This window comes from Condylura cristata, unplaced genomic scaffold, assembly GCF_000260355.1.
Source record: "Condylura cristata isolate star-nosed mole 26May11 unplaced genomic scaffold, ConCri1.0 scaffold00008, whole genome shotgun sequence".
NCBI classification, from domain to species: domain Eukaryota; kingdom Metazoa; phylum Chordata; class Mammalia; order Eulipotyphla; family Talpidae; genus Condylura; species Condylura cristata.
The window spans coordinates 45,224,948-45,234,719 of record NW_004567109.1 but is presented as its reverse complement, the minus strand read 5'-3'; positions in this window follow the sequence as shown (position 1 = coordinate 45,234,719).

The window sequence follows — 9,772 nt, the reverse complement described above, 5'->3', positions numbered from 1 at the left end:
TACTTTGTCAATCTGCCTGTTCTGTACCCCGCTCTGTCTCTGGTGAATCCTCTCACCCTCTGCATCTCTGGCCTGTACCCCAGCTCTGTATGAATAAATAAATAAATCTTTAAAAAATAAATGGACATCATTATGTGCTTGTGAATAGAGGGGTAGTAGGAAATAATTATTTATTCTTATGCTGATAAGAGAAAGTTGTATCACAGCGGCTGGATTTGAGCTGAATCCTAATGAGTGAAGATGCATTTCTAGACAATACAGTGAATTAATCTGACTAGGAAAGAACCCAATGAAACATGGACATGAAAGACTGTACCCACTGAATTAAGGCAGTGATAAGAACAGCTTACCATTCACCTACACTATGAGTGGAAAGGAATCAACTAAGATTCAGAATTTGAAGTCTGTATGGTAGGTTCAAATTATTATCTTGGTATCTGTTAGTCAGGTATTCACGTCTAACTTGGCTAAGTCTTCTCTCCACTTGAGAATGGGGTGATTCACTGTCCTACATTCAGTTGGTGACTCAGCTGGGCTCAGTGAGGCCGAAGGTCAAAGTTTCGCTCACATATTTGATTGCTTTGGTGCTCCTCATTCAGCCTCTGCTTCTACATGTAGCTAGCCAGAGGTTCTTCACCACACATTGATCTTAAGGTAGGCATGTTTCTAATATTATGATTGGTGTCCAAAGAGGAGCATTCCAAGTTGTGAAGGTGAAAGAAAGTTGGCAGTCTCTTAAGGCCCAGTCTTGGAAGATACACAATGTCACTTCTGACATAATGTGGTCATTCACAGGGTAGGCTGGAATTAGGGCAAGGAGAAATAACTCCACCTCTTGATGGGAGAGTGGTTAAGGTCAGATTGCAAAAGAGCTTGGGGAAAGGAGATGTAGTGTTCTCTAGAAACAAAATCTACCAGAGATGTTTACATTAAAATTAGTACAGGACTGATGAAACCACTAAGGACCTCACAGAGGCAAACTCAAAGCAATTTCTACAACCCAAGTTTTATGGAAAACAAACATGGCTGAAAATGTACTTGTGATCAAAAATTACAATTCACATAGGAAAATACTAAGTAAAACAGGTGAACAGAATTAGCATAGTGTGATCTGAGATCATGGAAGAGATTTAGAAATACATTTAAAATGTGCAAAGAGCTAATGGCAGAAAGATATTAGGCAGGAACTGAATGCTTACATATAAAATAAAAACAAATATTGAGCAGTTCTCATTTCAAGACTGCTTGTCTAGGTTTATGCAGGTCCAGGTATCTCTTCTAGCAAACTTATCCCTTTCAAAGGCATCTCTTTCTGTTCACTGGTGTCTGTTTAAGAGTCTTTTCCTACCAAATCTGTCATTTAAAAAATATTTTTTAAAAAATTGAAAGCATTAGCTTGAAATTTTAGCTGTAGAAAAGATATTCAATGCTATAAAAATCGTTAATGGTAAAAAAGAGAATTAGTGAAATGGAAGATAGACATAAGGAAATTATTCCTGCAAAAATACAACAGAAAGTGATATGAATATTAAAATTATTAAAGGGTAATAAGAAACTAGAAAGTTAATGAAACCGTCTAAAATAGTTTTTTTCCTCCCACTTTTAAATTGTTAGTTGTTCTAAGTTTAAATTGTAATTTGGGGTACAGCCTTCAATTAAAAGAATTTGTGGAAAGGCATATTCTTTGAAACATTTATAAAGTTCAACGTCTAACATATATTTTAATAGGAATCCCAGAAGTAAAACGTGGAGAGGATGAAGAGCCAATATTTAAAGAGATAGTGACTGAGAACTTTTCAGAAATAAAAGAATTCCTTAGATTTACTTTCAAGCAAAATAAACAAAAACACAAATTTCAAGCCAACAAATAAAAAAGCACATCCTTCTTATGTTGTAGAGAGTGCACACCATCCAAAATTAAAAGGAAAGGTTTCCTCAAAGTTACTGGAGAAGGAAAATAAAACACATTAGTAATTGGGCTGTCTGAGTTTTCTGCAGCAACAACTGATAATAATACACTTAAAACATTTTGGAAAACAGATCAAAATCTAGGATTAGAAATCTGTGTGGTACTAAATTATCATTCATAATAGAAGGGGAAACCATGTTGCAAAAGACCAGACATTTTTGTTAGTCAAATTTACTAAGACATATTTTGTGTACAATAAAGCACCTCCATTTTAAGGGTATACTTTATTGAGTTTTGACAACTAAATACAACTTTATAACAACCACCATAGTCAAGATTAAGAACATTTCCATCCCACTGGGCTTTCGTTTTGCCCCAAGGAATTAACCCACTCTATACTTGCTCTTAGCTATCACTGATTTGGTCTTTGCCACTAAAAATTAGATTTTTTTTCAGAAACTTCTTAAAATGAAATTATATTGCATGTAATCCCTGTCTGTGTGGCTTCTTTTGCTCAGCTTTATGTGTTTGCACTTCATCCATGTCACATGTACCATTAGTTCATCTCTTGTTATCATTGAGCAATACTCTATGGTATTGAAAAGTTTCAACATTAAGTTCAAGCTAAAGAGAACATGTCAGAAAATAAGAACAGGATTGAGAGATACACAGATACAAATTACACCAAGGGGATACAATAAGCATGAATTTTCATGTTTCTCATAAAAATGAATAAAATTACAAGAAGCAACTTTAAGGTTCACCATCGTAGTATACATATGCCAACATACAAGCTGACAGCTTAAAAAAGTTATCTATTACTGTAGTTATGTAATAAATAACAGTCACTGCACACTCACTATATGCGAAACACAATGAATAAGTACATGATCTCTAAACTCCTCGCAGCAAATTCTTTTCCCCCTACATCTCCCCATCAAATTTTAATTCCTAGAAAAGGAAACTGAGACTCACAGAGGTAGCCAGCTAGAGCTCAGCCACATCAGGACTTGAACAAACTCTAAAAGAAACCTTTAACAAGACTGGACCATTTTGTGTCAACCCCAAACTGAGAGTTCACAAACTCCCACCACTAACTGCCTCTTCTGATAGCATAGCACATTCCTGATACAAATCCCGACTAAACCACAGGCCAGTTCATTTTTATTCAAACTGCAGAGCAAAAACTCAGCTGGATTATTTCTCACGTAAAACATTCCATCTGCAGAGAAGCAAGACAGGCTTTTTTTTTTTTTTTTTTTTTTTTTTAACAGTCTGCCTGGGGCTGGCATTGGGATGGAAGTGCAAGTCAGCGGGGTGCCACAGCCCTGACTGACAATGGAAATGCTGGAGATCAAAGCTGGGGATAGCAGGAGATACTGCACATCAAAGCAGGGGGCTGCAGCCTGAACACAGGCAGGTCAGGGTAGACCCTGCTCTCTACTGCCTGTTGTCTTACTCTGTAGTGGTGCTACTTAGCCACTATCAGCTTGCCCACAGCCAAACAGCCAATGCCTTCATGCATTTGCATGGACATTTGCTTCACATGACCTCAGTTCTTATCTCTCCCCTGGATCATCTTGAAAAAAACTTATAATAAGGTTTTTTAATGTTAAGCACATTCTGATTTCCATGGATTTTACCAAGCTGTAAAATCTAGAAACTGAATGAATCCCACATGTTTGCATGTTATCTCACCTAAACTTAAGTTTATGAAATCAGCCCTTTCCAAAGTAGGAATTATGTCTTACACAAAAGAATAGAAGGCATGACTCATTGGTATTCTGAAGAAAGCTTGTAATTTTCTGCAGAAAGATTATGAGGAGATACAACATTGAAAGAACCTAAAATATGTTGGAAGATAAACATTACCTTAGCATTTGCCAAACATTGTGTACGCTGGTCACCTAGGAGGAGTTCTGGTATGTGGTTGGTACTAAATAAATGTTTGGTGAAAAGAGCAAATAATTATGACACTTTAGAGGCCGTGGGACAAAACTGGCTATTGAGTTCAGAGAAATGAGTGCTGTGCTGTGTATATGTGAGCAAAATTAAGGAAGAAATGAGGAGTTGTTAAGGGAGCTGAATCAACCTGGATCATCAAGTACCTGGGTTCAAGTCCCCACTATTCAATATCCCCTAGTATGAGCTTTAAAATATTAGTTAGCTACTCTGTGCCTCAGTCTTTTTCTCTGTGAGAGGGGACTAGAAGGCTCCTACCCCCTGAAGCTGCTGTGCAGAGTGCATTAAACTTCAAGGGCAGACACACGGCAGAGTGCTTTGTCTGCAGTAAGCACTTGGTAAATTCTGGCTCTCATCTCTACTGTTATGTCTTTCGGTTACTTCCTCTGCTGTTTGACCTTTGTGGACATAAAATGTAATCATAACTACTTCAAAGAGACTTTTTAACTAGAGGGTTCTAAACACTTGAAATTCAAGACGCTACACCAAAAGCTGACTCTCTTCCTGCAGTTAATGTGATGGTTAGTGAGACCCAGTGTTACATAAACACCGAACATTTATTCTTTCTTCTCTTCATGAAAGACACTTGTCCTTAAGGAAAACAGAAAGCCGACTTCTAATAAACATTTTCAGAAGTGTGGCCTTATTATGCACTGTTTTTAATCAAAATAGGTAAGTAGATCTCCTAATAAACATTTTCAGAAATGTGGCCCTATATTGCACTGTTTTAAATCAAAATAGGTAAGTAGATTAAAAATGTTCTCAGAAGCAGTGGGCTGAAATAGCTTTGGCTTCCATTTTAGGATTAGAGAGTAGGTTTTCATGAGTAAAAAATCTGCTCATGGCCCCTGTGGCTCCTGTGCCTGGCACCTTACTTAGCACAAGCTAAGCACTCAGTATGGGTATGCGAGTGCCAAGTTGATTCTGCTCGGTCATACCAAGTTGCTCTGATGTCATCTTCCAAAGATCATGTGGAGTAGCAGAAAGAACTTATATCAAACAGATCTAGATTCAAGTCCATCATGTCTTACTAGACTATACCCTTCAGCAATATAGTATTTTTAAACTAAATTACAGGTTTCCACCTGTTAATGGCACAACCCTTGTAGGATTTTAGGCAGATAAGGCAGCGAGGGCAATGCTTAAAGAAAATTAATGACCAGTATCCAGGACACCAAGAAATAACTGCAGATCTGACAAAGCCAGGGAAGAACCATGACTGGGGAGTGGTCAGTACCCCAATCCAAACTACAGCAAGGCCAATAAGGTCTGGGGAGACCAAGAAGTACCTAGAGGAGAGCCCCACCAGTTTGCTGCCAGGGCTGATAAAACTACCACCCAGGGAGTACAGTACAAGGGGGAATAACTTAGAAACATCTGCTGGCCCCTGTAAACCAAGGCCTCAGGAGTGCACAGCAAACCCCAGAAAGGGAACAAGCCATCAGCTCCCTTTGCTCCATTTAAGCCAGGAGTCCCCTGCCATTAGGCTCAGCTGTTCTCTCATGGGTTCTGCCTACTCAGACCCCCTCGAAGTGTGCTGTCACTACATAAACTTTGCTTTGTTTTACTTGGACTTGGCTTTAAATTCATTATTGGCTGTAGTCAAAAACCAAAACAAACCCAAAAAAACCCTCTCAAAAATGCCATACAATTAGAGATAACAAAATCTCCTAAACCCAACTGTACTGTACTCGATATACCTACTGTCACATAGGTTTCACATAGGCTTTATCATTCATGGATACACCTCAAGTTTAGCTGATTCTACTAAAGTCAGTCAATACTTTCTCTTCCTCACATTTTCCTACTTCGTATGTGAATACATAATAGTCTGGTATAAGGAGTTTACACCCCAGAAGCTGACACATCTGGGTTCAAAGTCATCTCTGCCACAATGGGAGAGTTTGTTCCCAAGGAGGCAAAGATAGAAACATAATAAATAAATAAATAAATAACAGTCAGGCCAATTATTTATGACCTCATTGGCTTTATGCAAGCAAAGACTTAAAGTCTCTAACCCTTAATTTCTTAAATGGAGATTAGCATAACCTAGAATAATAATAAAAATAAGAACAACATCCCTAATCCAAAGATTGTTAGGAGAATTAAATAAGAGCTCGGTTATAGTCCTTTGTTTTCATTTGATCATTTCTTACAGAGAACCAAGTGTAGTGAGCACCAAGAAAGGAATCAATAATGATGGATGAAAAAATAAAAATATGAATAAATGATGGAGAAGTAAGAAGAATATAAAAAGGGAAGGAATAGAGAAGAAGGGAAGAAAGAGAAGGGAGGGATGAAGGAAGGAATGGCTGGATGGGTGAAAGAAATAAATCTTAAAAAAAAAATATGTCCCACAGATATTTTAGGGTTTAAGTATCCATGATTGAGCTTTTGCTTTTGGAAACATAGGGTAATCAAGTCTTGTGGGCAAACCCTGAGAAAAATCATTTGTAAAAATTAGCACTTCCTATAAGCCTGTCATCTCATCCTTCCCAGACCTCATTAAGCAACTAGAATACCTTGGAAAAGCACCAAATATCACATCATGAAAAATGGGAGAAAACATTCCCAAGGCAAAAGGATTGTTTTATATCTTCCCAGGCATCTGCTCCTTCTAGTGAAATATTTCATGCGAAACATATTTTATGTAATTTAGATAATTAACTGAAACAAATATTAAACAAGTAACAAAGAGAAACAAATAACAAATCTCTTCTGATTTTATTGCCATTGTTCTCAGCCTTCAATAAGATATAAACTCAAATTTTATTTAATTTGCCAGTGAAACAAAAAAATACACTGCCAGTTTTAATAGAAAATTTAATTTAGAAGAAAATACTATTTGAATTTTTAATCACAGAAGAGTAAAACATGTAGTTAGCACTCTGCGTTCTTTAATAAAAAGAGCAAATCTAAGCTACTGAAACCAATTAATCTTTCTTTCTAAGAGGGAAACATTCAAAATACTTTGAAAATAGCCAAATTTGAGCAGTCATAGCTTCCTCCCCCCTTAAATGTATCAAACATAAATTTCACAGCTCATAATTAATTCCCAGTGCCCACATCACCATTAATTTTTAATCAAAGCAAAGATGCTGTGAGTGCTACTGCTATTTCACCAAGGTTAGCAGGGGGTTGTTTCCAGACTCAGAATCCTTATTTGTTCTGCATATCAGAGAGTGATATCTGAAAGGATGGCCAGATGCACCTTTGTCATCCAAACTAATTACCTAAAGGTGATGAGGACCAAGTTCTGGATCTTGACTAAAAAAAAAAATCTAGTTTCACAGATAATTACACATTTGCACAGGCTAGGGATTTGGGGTTTTATATTCTTGGCAGTGTTAGACTTAGGAGGTATATCTTGTTGAAAAGCATTTCCTCTATATGTAGATAGGGAATTCTTCACAATCAATTTACCATCCTTATGCTCATAAATGTATGTTTACAGGCGCTCCCCAGATAGCACAGAAACATTGCACCAGGGAGCAAATGTGATGCAAATTCACAGAACTTTTCTGACATAAAATCACCAGACAAGGAAATGATTTCAATGTGGGTTTAGGAAGGCCCCAGGCAAGGATTCTCCAATTCAACATCAAACAACACAAGGCAAAACTGAGGACTAATACTTCAAACCAGGTGAGAATTTTAAGTAAAACCATGTATCATCAACTGCACAGAAACTTCACTGCATGAAATCTGTTTTTCTTATATTTGATATACCTTTGTATAAAAGATGTAACTTAACCTTTTAGATTTAAACAACTCTATTTCTGTAAACTTGAAATTAATTTCCTTTGGAAAACAATGCCACCACTTATAAAAATCTAATAAAAATGTCTAATAAGAATAAAATAACTGACTAATCCAATCAAGTATAAATAACATATTTTATGATATTTACATAACATATACAGTATACAAATATATTTTAAAGACAGTTAATTTTTAAAATATTTGTAAATAAAAAGATAAACATATATGACATATCTAAAGATATATATGTATACATCTTATATATCTTAAAGATCTTTATCTTGATAGATCTCTAGAATTACAGTATCTTGAAAAATACTCTAATCCAAAGAGTTGTTAGGAGAATTAAATAAGACTCAGTTTGGACTTGATTTATATTATTGCCTCTGAAACACATATTGATATCTATATAGATACAGATACAATTACATATATAAATATATGTGTATATATATACATCCTATGTATACATGTGTATGGACACATATGATGTGTGTAGACATTTGATAGAGCAATATAAAATGACCATTTTAAACAGTTTAAAATAATCTTAAATAGCTTAACTTTTATACATACACATATGTTCTAATGTAGAAGTACTAGTGTTATTTATGATCATTTCAATTTCTTATTTATTAGTCTCTGGCCAAATTCTTAACATAAACATATTGTTTTCATAAGGGAAAACATAAATATTTTTGGCTTTAAAATCTTTAAGCTTATTAACTCCTTTGATATTAAATTTGACATATGCTTTAAAGGCTAAACTGCCTATGTAATATTTAGTTTGCTCACGTAATCACACCTTCCAACTATCAAAACTTCTATAAGGCAGCAGTAGTTATTCAAGAAATGATTAAAAAGCACTTATACAATGGACATACCACTCCAAAGCTCAGACAAAACTCTAGTTGAACAACTATAACCCAATGAAAACAGCATGGGTGAGATACTGTGAGCTGCTTTGTGGAATTCTGACTCAAATTAAATTTAGAATTCAAAATTCCCAATTTAACTGCCACTTTAAATAGCATTGCCTTCGAAGTCATGTAAATGCAGAGTTCATGAGAAATGCATAGTTCTAACCCATCACTCTCAAACCTCTGACCTACACCATCAGATCCTCCCGCTCCAGAACCCCTCCCTCCCAGAACCCCTCCCTCCAGAACCCACCTTTCCAAACAGCTGAGCCACGCTAATGAAGAACATGTGAGCCACTAAGTAAAAGGACACTGAAATGTTTCCCAGTTTAAATATCATCTCTACCATCCTATCGAAATGCCTGAATTTCTTGCTATCCAAGACTCAGCAAAATTCTAACACCAGAAAACAACCAAGATGTTTTAACAGTTGGGAATAATGGCAGATGAATTATTAGAATGATGAGAAAATTAACAAGGCAGAAAAATGGGGAAGGAGAGCATACATCGAACATATGGAGTGCTTTAATGGAGGGGAAGTGGGGCACATTTGCAAAAACAGTTTAAAATCACGGTGTTTAGAATCAGTTTAGACTCATTTTTTTTTTTAAAGATTTATTTGTGCATACAGAATTGGGGTACAGGCCAGAGACTCAGGGGTACAGGCCAGAGACTTATTTGTGCATACAGAATTGGGGTACAGGCCAGAGACAGAGTGGGGAACAGAACAGGCAGATTGAGGAAGCACACTGCTGAGGGGAGCAGCGGGCGGGTCAGGAGAGGTCTGCCACACCATGTGGTCACCTCCAGGGCAGGCGGGAATCGAACTCATGCGGAAGTGGTTTCAGCTTCTTAGTGCAGTGCTTTAACCCGCTGCGCCACCAGGGAGGGCCATAGACTCATTTTTAAAGTGAATCTAACATGATACATTTTCTTGCTAGAGCATAGTGATCGACTTTTGATGAGAAGATAACATCCTCTAGGTAGATAACATCCCCTGCTTTTAGTAGAGGGTGGAATGCAGTAGGAAAGACTATAAAGAGAAGACTGGAGATGCCAGTCCATGATTCAAGGGTGATGAACAAAGGTGTAGATCAAGGAAGTGGAAAGAAATTGGTGGACATAAGTCACGGGTAAAGGGGAATTCAGTTATAACTTCTAAAAGGTAGAAAGAGAAAATATTTAGTAAGAAAAGGGAGGCATGAGTAGGCTTCAGGGT